At 37.6% G+C, this 12,490-nt stretch overlaps 1 pseudogene; it reads right to left on the minus strand.

Moving 5' to 3' along the window:
* LOC100349517 (heterogeneous nuclear ribonucleoprotein H2-like) overlaps window positions 1-8,982 on the minus strand; it is a 96,576-nt pseudogene extending 87,594 nt beyond the window's left edge.
* Between the last annotated feature and the right edge of the window lie 3,508 nt (window positions 8,983-12,490).

A 12,490-nucleotide genomic window follows, 5' to 3' on the forward strand; every position in this document is an offset into this window, starting at 1 on the left:
GACTGGAAGAGGGAGCCAACAGAGACAGAATCCAGCGCCCCCGACCAGGACTAGAACCTGGGGTGCCAGCGCATGCAGGCGGAGGATTAATCTATTCAGCTGTGGCGCCGGCTGGTTCCTTACTTTCAAAACCTTCCCATAATGAAATAGTACTTAGACTATTTTTGTTATTGTTCACATCCTCAGATAAATGATATCCAGCAACCCCACTTCTCATTTAGCCAACTTGCTGTGGCAGGTTTTTTAGTGTAGATAGAATGTCCCAGGCAAAGAGCTGTAAAATCTAATAATGATTGCTTCTCAGACTTTTGGCTAAGATCAAGTGTAAAAATCTAACAATGAAAATAACAACCAACACCTTTAGATAGTGTATTATTACTATAGAGGGGTTCACATGTATTAATTCATTTTTCCAAGTAGTAGTCATATAAGTGTGCTGCCTTTGTATCTCATTTTACTGATAAAGAAATAAAATCCCAGAGAATTTAGTCAATTTCCTATAGTTGCTAAATGAGAGCCACATTTTAAGCCAGCTTTCTAGTTCAGAAGGCATTATTATAGATATACATGCACACACATACTCACACATACAAAAGTGTACATGCACAGATATGATTACTAATTATATATATATATATATATATATAGAGAGAGAGAGAGAGAGAGAGAGGGAGAGAGAGAGAAAGGTAGATACAGAGATATCAACAGACTGCTAAAATGCTGGAATATTGTTCTACTAGACAACTGCATTATTATTCTGATTCAAGTGCTATAAATTTAATCATGTACTAGAGTCATTCCAATAAACATATATGAGTGCCAATTTAAGTGAGGCTTCAAATTTTATAATATAAACATGTCCTTGACACTTATCTGAAAGACCAACATATAGTACACGTATACTACATAGCCACTCAATTATTTTCCTAGATTTAAACTTTCAGTGTCCAAATTAGATTACTACTTCATGACATGCTTATTTTCTAACTTATAAGTAGATCTTTTTCCAATCAATTATCAGATATCATCCAAGAACGTAGCTTTCCTAAAATGCTTCATTTTGCAGTGAATTTAGGTACTATTTTGTAAGTCCTGTGAGCATGAATTTTATTGATGTAAATCATTCTATACTTTCAGTTCCATACCAGGAGTCAAAAAATTCATAGAACCAATATGTATTGTTGAAAAAATATACATGAAATTCAAAAATTTTTGTACCATAATAAACATACACATCACCTTGTACTGGGAAAGTAACTAGTCATATATGTTACCTAGAAAACTTGGAAAAGAATTATACAAATGGCACAAGCTTAGCATTAGAAGGGAACAAGTTAAATGACTATGGTTGAAATTTGCAATGTATGAATCATTTATATGAATTATTTCAAATTACCAGACACAGATAGAAAATACTATAATAGGTGAAGCAGCTTTTTATACATTCTTTACATGTTCTTATTACTAGAAACTTACTGTTACATAGAAATGGTTTAGGATAGGGTTCCAGTGTTGGAGCAGCAATTCTTTAAGATAGGGTTGCCATTGTGGAAACAATGTCAAGCTCTGTAGCTTACTTAGTTTCCAGGGTGAACCAACGAGGTCCAAAACCCATGGCTTGATTCATTTTGTGTATTAGCCCTGTTGAAATTGTGCCTTTATTTGAATCCTAGCTACACAGAAAAAAAAATGAATTTTTGACCTTTAGAACAAATCAGAAATATTTAAACTTTATTTTCTATAATTTCTCAGAAATGCATAGTCATAGATTATACTATTATTTTTTCTCAGAAAGCATTTCTCCTGCTCTTCTATCCCTCACACTCTATTAATGAGATTTCTATGCCTGGGTGATTTTGAGCAAGTTAAAAATCTTTGGATGGAGGAAACTCATATCACTTCAACTTTTGTCCCTGTATTGTGGAAATGTGGTACTTCAAACGTGAAAATGCTATGAATTATTGAGAATTTACTAAGCTTTGGAAAATAAGACCCTTAAAATATAAAAATGACTTGGTCACATTAAGCCTCATCAACATCTATTTATTCACTGCTCAATAACCATGAATTTTAGAGCAATACTCACCAAACTTTAGTGAGCCTCTAACAGCCCTTCAGGAAATGTAGAGATTCTCAAGGCATCGAACAATCCTGATTGACCCAGGACTCACACTTTAAGAAATAGTTTATTAGAAGATTGAAACAAGCAAGAGAGAATTTACAAATCTGAAGTATATAGAACCTGTTATCAAAACCAAGACATAAGATTGAAGCCAATAACAAATCTCCTTGACAAAAACTTCAATGAGCCTCCAATGACACATCACAGAATAGGTACCCAGTTGTGGAAATACCTTCTGTAATTTACACTTACCTGAATAGTTTGCCTACAAGGATTATTCTTGGCCTTTGAAGCTTTTCAATTGGCCAGATTTGGACATATGTAATCATTTCTACAATTTATAATTTCAGAATGAAACTGACTTCCCCCATTTTTTAATACTGAACATGGGCATTGTGGTTTAGTGCAGTCCAGATGTTACTTACCACTTGCTAAAGTGGAATTATCATCATTTCTCTTGCAAAAAATATGAAGGTGCTTCCAAAAAACCATGGAAAATCTCATTAAAGATATCTTTATTTTGGCACAACAATTTGAAATCAATGCATTTTTTTACATAATATAATTTTCAATGAACCTTTTGAAGCTCTCTCATACGGATGTTTTGCAGTTGGCAATTAAATGGCTCACATTTTAAAATTTCAGACAGGTATAGCTAAATAACCAGCCTGAAGAAAACTACTCAGCATCCAACTTTAGTTATGAAATGTCACAAGTTTAGACATTATTATGTTTCAGATAGTTTTGTCTATAATTTGCCGTATCAGCCTTATCAACACAGTTTCCTATAACATAACACACTGGCATCACAGCAGAGCATATTAATCATAGTAAGTTATCAAATACAAAGTGAAAACCAATAAGAACTTTTGGTTGTTACTTAACATTACAGTGTATGGAATACTGTAATCTGATAAATAAGGCATGTAAAAGTGACTTAAGCCCTAGAGATCTACCCCCTTTTCAAGATATATAAATATTAAAGTGTATTTTATAACTGCTTAGTATGGTTCAATTCCCTTATAATAAGATAATGGGCCTTTTTCTTAACAATTCCCCTAATGAGAAAAAGCTCTTGAAGCATCTGCCGTGGACTTGATATCCAAGAGCATGTCCCTCCTGTGGAGTAATGAAAGGCCATCTGTCTCAGTTTTGTAACTATTAGAATTGTGCTCTCTGAGAATTAGATAAATTTAAGATCTTAGAATTAAAAAGTATGATCTATTTTACAACTTCATTTTGGAATATGAAATTATCCAGGTATGTAAGAGGATGAATTATTTAGAAAAATTATCCTAATTATCTTTTTAGTTCTTGATATATATTCCCACAATTTCTTCCTTATTTCATTTTATTTATTTGAGTGACAGAGAGACAAACAGGGAGAAAGATATCTCCCATCTGCTGTTTCACTCCTCAAATATTTGCAACAGCTGTAGTTGGGCCAGGCAAGGATGTCATTTATTTTTATTTATTTATTTTTTAATATGCTTTTGCTTGAAAGGCAGAGTTACAGAAGGGGACAGACAGACACAGAGAGAGCAATATAGATCTTTCATCCACTGGTTCACTCCCCAGATGGTCATAAAGGCTAGGGCTGGGCCAGGCTAAAGCCAGAAGCCAGGAATTTCAACCCAGTCTCCCACATGGGTGCAGGGACCCAAGCATTTAGGCCATCCTCTGCTGCTTTCCCAGGTGCAATAGCAAGGAGCTGGATCAGAAGTGGGCTAACTGGGATTTGAACCGGTACCCACATGGGATGTTAGCATCGCAGGCAGTGATTCTACCCATTACACCACAACACCAGGTCCAAACGAGGATGCCTTGACATTTCTTTGTGCCCTCTTCAATTTCAGTCATCAAAGGTTTGCAGTTCCATTGTAGAGATCTTTTACATCTTTGATCAAATTTAATCCAAGGTATTTAATTTTTTCATAGCTGCTAGAGAATTAAATTGCTTTCTTTACTTCCTTTTCAAATGATTCGCTAGTGCTATATAGTGAGGCTACTGATTTTTGCACATTGAATTTTTATACAGTAATTTTGCTAAATGCTTTATTAATTCTAGTGGGTTTTTGATTTAATACTTGGACTTTTCTACATATATGAGGATACTTTCTGTAAAATGGAATTAAAAGACAAGCTTATTTTAGTGCAAAATCTTTTTCAAGGGCCTAAGTTTTGGCACAACAGGTTAAGCTGCCACCTTCAATTCTGGAATCCCAGATGGCTGCTGGTTTGAATCCCAGCAGCTCCACTTCTTCTTCTTCTTCTTCTTTTTTTTTTTTTTTTTTTAGATTTATTTTATTTACTTGAAAGACGTACTTACAGAGAGAGAGGTAGAGACCGAGAAAGAGAGGTCTTCTATCCACTGGTTCACTCCCCAAATGGCCGCAATGGCCAGTGCTGGGCTTGATCCATAGCCTGGAGCCAGGAGCTTCTTCCAAGTCTTCCATGTGAATGCAGGGCCCCAATGATTGGGCCATCCTCCAACACTTTCCCAGGTGCATTAGCAGGGAGCTGGATCAGAAGTGGAGCAACTGGGATTCGAACTGGTGCCCATATGGGATGCTGGTGCTGTAGGCCAGGGCTTTACCCTATTGTGCCACAGTGCTATCCCCACTGCTCCACTTCTAATCCATCTCCCTACTAATGCCAACAGGAAAGTAGCCAAAGATGGTCCAAGTACTTGAGACCCTGCATCCATGTGGGTGACATGGATGAAACTCTTGGCTCCTGGCTTTATCCTAGCCCAGGACTCTGCTGTTGTGGGCACTTGTGGAATGAACCAGTGGATGGAAGATCTCTCCCTCTCTGTTTCTCCCTCTCTCTGTAACTCTGCCTTTCACATAAATTAAAAAAAAGAAACCTTCAAAACCATGCATGGAAAAATGTTCAAAAGTACATGAAAAATGCATATAATTAAAAACACTATGCATGTATTTCAATAACTTTTGTACCAAAATAAGCTTATTTTTAAATCCCATTATACAGGAACTTTTCAAAGTATTCTTATATAAGATCATGTCACCTGCAAGCAGTGACAATTAGAATTCTTCCTATTTTGCATGCTATTTTTTTTCTCTTGCCTAATTGCTCTGGTGTTGTCTTCCCTATGTTGAATAAAATTGGTGAATATTGGCATTCTTCTCTTGTTCCACATCTTAGAAAACTACAGCTTTTTCCCGCTCGGAATGATATTAGCTATTGATTTATTATATATGGCATTTTCTATGTTAAATATGCGCCTTTTGTAAATTTTAGATTTTTTTTCATGAAGCCATGTCAAATTTTATCAAATGGTTTTTCTGCATCTACTGAGATGATAGTATTGTTTTTGTTCTCTATTCTATGATGTGATCAGTCATATTTATTGATTTGCATAACTTGAATTATCCTTGCATTTGCAGAATGAGTCCTATTTTATTGTGATGAATAATATTTTTAATGTGCTATGCGATTTGGTTTGCTAGAATTTTTTTGAGGGATTCTGTACTTATGTTTATCTGGGATACTTGCTTACGGCTTTCCATTTTTTCTGTCCTCGTCAGATTTTGTTATCAGTGTATTCCTGGCTTCATCAGATAATTTTGGAAGAAATGTCTCCTCTTCAACTTTGGGGAATAATTGGAGAAGATTTGATATTAAGTCTTCTTTAAAAAATTGGTAGAATCAGAAATGGAGTCTCTTGCTCCTAGGTTTTTCTTTGATGGGAAAAATATTTTATTGTTGATTCAATGTCATAATGTATTATTGGTCCATTTAGTTTTCTATTTCTTCATGATTTAATCTTAACAAAGTATATGTGTCCAGGAATTGGTTTTTTTCTTCTAGTATATCAAAATTGTTGGCAAACAGTTGATCATATTCCTAGATAGTTTTTTTTTTTATTTCAGTGGTATCAGTTGTAATGCTCACTTTCTTCTATAATTTCATTAAAAACCAGGCACTTCATTTCTCATTTGTTTTCCTTAGCTCTTGTTAAAAGGTATGAACACCTGTCCCGATTGATGTCTATGTGGTGAGACAATAGCTAGAGCATCTTAGCATCTTACTCTGCCCTTCCAGCCATGAGTTCTTGATTTGGCATATATGTTCTATTTATTCTTTGCATTCTATCATTTTCACTGTTTCATATTCCAGTTTTATGTTTTATGTCAACTGTCTTCAGTTTTATGATTGTTTCTGACATTTTCATATGTACCCAAACATAATTTGCTTTTTTTTTTTTTTTTGACAGGCAGAGTGGACAGTGAGAGAGAGAGACAGAGAGAAAGGTCTTCCTTTGCCGTTGGTTCACCCTCCAATGGCCACCGCGGCTGGAGCGCTGTGGCCGGCGCACCGCGCCTATCTGAAGGCAGGAGCCAGGTGCTTCTCCTGGTCTCCCATAGGATACAGGGCCCAAGCACTTGGGCCATTCTCCACTGCACTCCCTGGCCACAGCAGAGAGCTGGCCTGGAAGAGGGGCAACCGGGACAGAATCCGGCGCCCCGACCGGGACTAGAACCCGGTGTGCCCGTGCCGCAAGGCGGAGGATTAGCCTAGTGAGCAGTGGCGCCGGCCATAATTTGCTTTTAAATATACTGGAGGCTACGAATTATCCTCTAATTACTTTTTCACTAGTTCGTTTAAGTTCACTTTTCCTTACATGAAGTTATGTCTTTGTTATACCATTTTGAGAAAGCAAAATGAAAGAGCAGGTGAAGTTGGAAAGCAGAAATCAAGGAGAGCATAAGAGAATAATGATAACACGTGCTTTATAAGTTAGGAGAATTTCAAGCTCCAAGTAAAAAGCTCTCCAAATAAAATTGACCTTTACTATAAGGTTATTTAATTTTTCTTTAGCAATATATTTGAAATTAAGTTTTCACTGGATGTTTTGGAGACCCATTGAAATAGATATGTCCTTTTTTGCTTTCAAAAATCATATACATACTTACATACTTTATGAAAACAGACATTTCACTCATTTCTCAACAAGGTTCTTCACTAAAATAGATCTTTTGTTTCCCACTTAGTGTATTTAAAAATAAATATGTCCATCTTGAAATCCATTGCTTCCCATTTTAGTTTCTTGGAAGCTTCTAGCAACATCTCAGAAACGGACATGCCACAGCTTCAGTTTATATTATAATTCAGGGAGGACTCCACTGTCACTTGTATTTGAAATAGATTTTGTTAATGTTCCCCAAATTCTGATGCTCAAGCTAACTGCAAAGTTAGTAGTAAAATGTTGTCACCTAAATTATTTTCTCTTTCTGTTATTTTCTTTCTTTTTTAAAAAATTTATTTATCTTTTTGAGAGGTAGTGTTACAGACAGAGACAGAGATAAATGTACATCAGCTGGTTCACTCCCCAAGTGACTGCAAGAGCCAGAACTGTGCTGATCTGAAGCTAGTAGCCAGGAGCTTCTTCCAGGGGATCCCAAGTGGGTGAAGAGGCCCAAGCACTTGGGCCATCCTCCATTGCTTTCCCAGGCCATGAGCAGAGAGCTGGATGAGAAAGGGAACAGCCGGAACATGAATCTGCACCCATGTGGGATGCCAGTGCTGCAGGTGGAGGCTTTGCCTACTAAGACACAGTGCCGGCCCCATTTTCCCTTATTTTCTAATTTTTTCACTCTAGATCTCTCTTTCTAGACACACACACACAAACACATGCACAAACTTACATACACACCATTTTCCTAAGTGTTATACCTCAGTCTTCTGCAGTTTCTTTGAACATACCTTGAAAACGGTTGTGGAGCAATGGGTAAAGCTGCTGCTTGCCATGCAGTCATCCTATATATGCACCAGTTTGAGTCTTGGTTGCTCCACTTATAATTCAGCTGCCTAGTAATGTGGAAAACAGCAGAAGATGACCCAAGTGCTTGGACCCGGACACCACGTGGAGACTTAGATAAAGCTCCTGGCTCTTTGGCTCAGTCCTGGCCACTTAAGGAGTGAACCAGTGGATGGAAGCACTCTCCCTGTCCCTCTTTAACTCGGACTTTCAAATAGATAACTCTTAAAAATGAAGAAAATTAAATAGATCATTGAAGCTCTATGGTCATATTCATGCCTCCACCTTTAATAGTGTTCACTCATTGCAATCATTTAATGTCTAACAAAAGCACAGCAGTCCATGGATTTCATTATATCAATGGATTTTCACAGAAGTATTATTAGGGAACAAGGCATTAATGAGTTGTATTAAGGCTGACCTCTGAGGACTAGGAAACTTGGTGTATCAAAAAAAGGGGGTGAGGGCTTGCAATAATTGGGATCAGACAACTCTCCAAGGATTTCTGAAAGGTAAAATGAGTTCATGACAAACTATACCAATCTTGCCTTAGAAGTGGAATTCTTAGAAGTGGAATGCTTCTGTGTAAGCACCATGCCACAATCTTCCAAAAGAGACACAAGGAATTGAAGACAGAAGTAGCATCTTGTACCTAACAATGACCAGAAAGTATCAGCCAAAGATGCACCATTCAGTTGAAGGGTTCATTTAAGGGCTGTTGAATAGAGAAAATTTCCATATCTGCCCTATACAAGAGGAGAGCATCAAATTGCTCTTCTCTAAGGCTTTAGAGTAGGCTGCCTGCAGGAGCCTGGGAGGTGCTTTCCAGGAGTGAAAGAGTAGGGATGGGAAGGATTGGAACAATTTAAATTGTTCCAATCCCTTTAAGTTAATTAATTAATTGATTAATTAATGCTAATTATTTGAAGTGCATAAATAGACAGATATCTCCTATCAGCTCATTTCCTCCCTACATACCTGCAATAGCCAGCAGTGGGGTCAGGCTGAAGTCATGAGCCTCAGACTCAATCCGGGCCTCACACATGGTTGGCAGGAACCCAATTGCTTGAGCCATCACCTGAAACCTTCCAGTGTTCACATTAGGAGGAGAAAGCTGGAATTCGGAGCAGAGCCTGCATTTGAACCCAGGCACTCCACTATGGGATGTAGACATCCAAAGCAGTGTTGTAAACACCATGCCAAGGGCCTGCACTGTGGCACAGTGGGCTAAGTCTTCACCTACAGCACCAGCATCCCATATGGGTGCCGGTTCTAATCCCAGCTGCCCCTCTTCCAATCCAGCTCTCTGCCATGGCCTGGGAAAGCAGCAGAGGATGGCCCAAGTGCTTGGGTCCCTGCACCTGTGTGGGAGAACCAGAAGAAGCTCCTGGCTCCTTGCTTTAGATCAGCTCATCTCTGACCATTGCAGCCATTTGGAGAGTGAACCAGCAGATGGAAGACTTCTCTCTCTGTATCTCCCTCTCCCTGTCTGTAACTCTACCTCTCAAATAAATAAATAAAATCTTTTTTAAAAAGAATCAGTATGCTAAAGCACACTCCCTACTCTGACCCTTAATAATGAAAATAACCAGATTGCTATAAAGCACTTCATAAAGTGTAGACTATTCCAAATACAAGATACTTGCATTCAATAATATATTGTTTATTTTTCCTCTGGGCACTTCATTTGAAACAGACAAGTTACATGATCCAGCTGGTTTCACGATAGCAAAGTGTGAAATCAAATACTGTATTTTGAGCTTTTTTTTTTTTTTACCAAGAATTGGGCACACATGCATTTGAAAAAACAGAATGCAGAAAGAGATTTAAAAATGAAAGGTATGAAAGGGGGTGACAGGAGAGGAAGAAATGGAGGATAAGTTCAGGGATGTGCGTGTGTTATAAAGGAAAAAAATTGAGTTTCCAGATTTTTTTAAAACTTATTTAATTATTTTAGTCTCTTACAGCAAAATCCTACTTAAGAAAATTGACAGGGACCGGCACTGTGGTGCAGTAGGTTAATCCTCTACCTGCAGCGCTAGCATCCGATATGGGCGCTGGTTCTAGTCCTGGCTGTCCCTCTTTCAATCCAGTTCTCTGCTATGGCCGGGGAAAGCAGTAGAAGTTGGTCCATGTGCTTGGGCCCCTGCACCCGCATGGGAGACCGGGAAGAACCACCTGGCACCTGTCTTTGGATTGGCGCAGCTCCAGCCCTTGCAGCCATTTGGGAAGTGAACCAATGGAAGGAAGATCTTTCTCTTTGTCCCTCTCACACTGTAACTCTACTTCTCAAATAAGTAAATAAAATCTTAAAAAGAAAAGAAAATTGACAGTTTTGATATACATAGTTGTGATAATTTCCAAAATTGAAGTTTCCTTATGTCATTACTTCTGTTGTGATCACGAATCCCTAACCTCCTTCTAAAATTGTACTAAACTTCACCTATCACTCTCCAAATGTCAGATAAATTGCTTCTCATCACACAATCCTTTGTACTCAATTGTACAACTACATTTCATAAACATTAATAGTGGCTAAGTAATTGTGGTAAAAAAAATTCTTTTGATTCAAAAGTCAGAAGTATGTTAAAATGCTAAGCATATGGCAAAAATCAAAAGACTAAAACTTTTTCTTTTTGTTGAAATAAATATTGAAAAGGAATTTAGCAATCCATTATTCGTCAGACAAATGCATTATACAAAACAGCTGTTTTTATAGGACATTTCACTTCTAACAATGCTGTCTTCTTTATTATTTCATCTGTGGATTTCAGGAGTGCCTGAAAACTTGCTTTATTTCATCAGTATTTCACAGATTTTTCGTTAAATGTAGCAACATTCATGATGTGTTTCTGAAAATAAGACTTCACAAAAATCAAGTTTTATGTTCATTGAGTTTTTCCATTGGGAAGAATAATCAACTGTTTAACTAGAAACTATAATAGCACAGTTTATATGTCCTGTCATTTAACTTATGAGGAAGAAGGAGAAAAATTAACGCCTCAAAGTTCAACTAAGCTCTAAGTTTAGTACGTTTTCCTTTGAAGCAGTGTTGTCCTTATTGATAAACAATGTGCTCCTCATTTAAATGCTATATAATCCATTTCCATGCCTCACTTGATTCAAGTGTTCAGCTTCTTAATTAGGCATCTGTTAGACAATGAAACTTTGTTTTCGTACAAATAATATAGGCCTCTTTACTAATGTAGCTTGAATAATAACTTCTTCCTCATGAGACATTAATTTGATGCTTAAAGTGTCAAGAAGGAAGCTTCAACATTTACAGGATATTAATTGTTAGAGTATGAATATGGCATTATTATTACTCAAAGCCACATGTTTTAAAATACAATAGTGGAAAAAAACTCAATAATTTTGAACACAGGAAACACTGCATTAGCAGCAACACTGAAACATCATAGGGGTGGTCCCCATAACTGTTTATTTTATGTGCTATCATTCTCAGATATGTTGATTGACATTTACCATTCTTTGTTTTATATAATGAGCTTATAGCCATTCTATGCATATTCTTAGAAGTAGGAGAACATTTTATCCAGTAGTCAATTCCAATATATAACAATGTCTATTGATATTTGATCATCAACTTTATACTTTAAAAAATTGCTTAAGGAAGACTACCAAATGGAAAGTGGAGAGATAAACTATGTAGAGATCTTAGATGTCAAAGTGACCAGGTATGACAGTGCTGAAGCTAACCATTGAGGCTTTACTCACTTACAGTAATAGAATGACAAGAACCAAAAGTAGGCACCTGCTCCCCAATATTCCATTTATCACATGGAACAGCAATAGGCAAAGGTCACATGACAGGTGGTGAAGGAGTGGGTGCGGCAGGGGAGGGATCATTAAACCTCCCAGAGTCCCAAATAAAAGCATTCCGCTTTCTTACAGATTTCAGGAGTGGGAGGGAGAGAGCGGGGAGGACTGATAGGGGACAATTTTTGACTGAGTCGAAGTGGAGAAAATGACTTAGTGTAGCTCCTTCTCTAAGAAGACGTTGGTGGAGGCTCCTGAAAGTGCCTCCTCTGAGTTGTCCTGGTGAAGCGGCCTCCAGCCGGGTGTCTGAGTCAGAGACACACAGGAATGTGCTTGCCCCCAGCAAGCCTGATCGCTGCACTTCGGTTCCTCTCAGCAAACAGGAGTGCTCTGACTGTGGGCCCTTGTCTGGCACAGGGAGGGAGACTTCCCCACAAGGCTTTGGGCAAGTCTTGTGCAATTGCTTCTTGTCAGCCTGAAGGATCACACTCAGAACCAGACCTTTGGCCTGGAAATGGACTCCTCGGACCAATAGTGTCAGATTCAGGGAATATACTGCCTAGTTCTGAAGACCTATTGCTCTCACAACTAGCAGAGCAGAGATTGATATTGCTATTTTTTCATCATTCAAATTAAAGTTCAATTCTTCATTCTAATTTTCTATTTCATAAAAAAGAATGTCTATTTTCTGTACTGTTGTGTTTGATATAAGAAGATAAAAATGATATATAACTGTTATTTTAGTGTTCCTAAGATTCCTGAGCTCTGATGCTATACCACATGACATTGACAATGTGGATGAA

The sequence above is a fragment of the Oryctolagus cuniculus genome, chromosome 8, assembly GCF_964237555.1.
Source record: "Oryctolagus cuniculus chromosome 8, mOryCun1.1, whole genome shotgun sequence".
In the NCBI taxonomy this organism is placed as follows: Eukaryota; Metazoa; Chordata; class Mammalia; order Lagomorpha; family Leporidae; genus Oryctolagus; species Oryctolagus cuniculus.